This window comes from Trichechus manatus, unplaced genomic scaffold (assembly GCF_000243295.1).
Source record: "Trichechus manatus latirostris isolate Lorelei unplaced genomic scaffold, TriManLat1.0 scaffold00001, whole genome shotgun sequence".
Classification (NCBI taxonomy): Eukaryota; Metazoa; Chordata; class Mammalia; order Sirenia; family Trichechidae; genus Trichechus; species Trichechus manatus.
The window spans coordinates 34,361,909-34,363,423 of NW_004443937.1; positions in this window are offsets into that span (position 1 = coordinate 34,361,909).

A 1,515-nucleotide genomic window follows, 5' to 3' on the forward strand; every position below is an offset into this window, starting at 1 on the left:
GGTAGCTGCCGCACCGAACCGGACTCTGGGCGGCGGAAGCGGCGCCTTGGAGTTTGCAGCAACCTTCCACGCGATCCCGTGCCCCGCAGACAGACAGACCGACCGCGAGGACCACGTCCCCCCCACCCCCACCCCCCGGCCCCTCTGGCGAGCTGCCGCGCGCTCTCCCTCCCTCTCTGCGGGCTCCTCTTGCCCCTGGAGTTCTCAGAAAACTTTTTTTTTTTTTTAAAGTTGCCGAACCAAAGGCGGCTGGAAAGAGAAGGAAGGGGGGAAAAAGGAAAAAAAAAAAAAAACCAAACTACTACTCAACTTTGCCTGTACGCATGCGTGTTGAGGCCGGCCTATGACAAACTCGGCAGGATTTTAAAGCCGTACAACCGGCTGGGGGTGCCGGGGGGGCGGGGTACACTGCCGCTTGGACCCTCTTCTCCGGGCTCCCCATCCCCCAGGTATCTGCCGACAGAAAGAGGTACGCTCCGGAGCCACTGCCTGCCCGCCGCACCGCCGCCTGCGCCCCTTCCAAAGCTGCCGACCAGCAGAAGGCGGAACCCCAACTTTCCAGGCCGGACCCCTTGGCTTGCCTGTCCCAAGCCGCTCCCACTGGCTCAGCACTGGGACGGCTGCCTAGGCCTGCAACCCCTCGGGGACCTCTCCATTGTTACCGCTGGAGGAGGGTCCCTGAGCCCCGGGACTTGGGGGATGGTGTAGGGGTTTGAATACTGGGGTGCGCAATTGCACTACTGGCTCCGACCGAGAGCATCCAGATACGAAGCGTGGTCCTGCCGCAGGGATCTCGGAGGGTGCCCTCAGTGAGAAGCTTGAAGAAGTCTGGCAAAACTGGGATGGGGCACTGAAACTTCCAGATGCATCAGCCCAGATGCCCAGACGAGTTGCTGTTGTTGGGAGCGCAGCGGGGCCGGTTTGGAGGTTGTGCGCCACCCCCAGACACTGCCTCACTCTGGAGCGTAATTCTTGTTCTTGATTCTCCCCATCCCCCCAGCCGTCTGACATGGAAGCCCCTCACGCCTAGGAGATTCAATTTCCCACCGCCCATCTGGCACGCACTTGACTTTAAGGCACAAAATCTGTGGCCTGGGGGCTTCGGAGTGGTGACTGTTTTGTTTTGTCCCCCCTTATCAGCCCCCCGGCTGACCACCTCAGAGTGCTAGGGGAGAAGTTCCCTCAGCGCTGTCCCGCCCTCCCTCCACACAGCCCCTTCCAGATCCTTACTTGCCCCGGCCGAGTGGACCCCTTCCCAGCCCAGGCCTCCTTTGCTGCGCACACCCAAAAAGCAGTGTGGACTTTCCTGAGCTGCAAGGGATACCCCTGCTCCGTCTGGCCTGGCTTTCTTTGCCAGGGATGCACGCAGCCCTAAAGAAGAGGAACTCAAGGTTCTAGAAGCTCCCCTTTGGGCATCCCTCCTTCACGTCCTGAGTCTCCCTTTTCCTCACCCTGGATCAGCCGTGACCACGTAGGGCCCATGGGCATTTTTCAGTTTTCCAGTCTAGCCTGAGA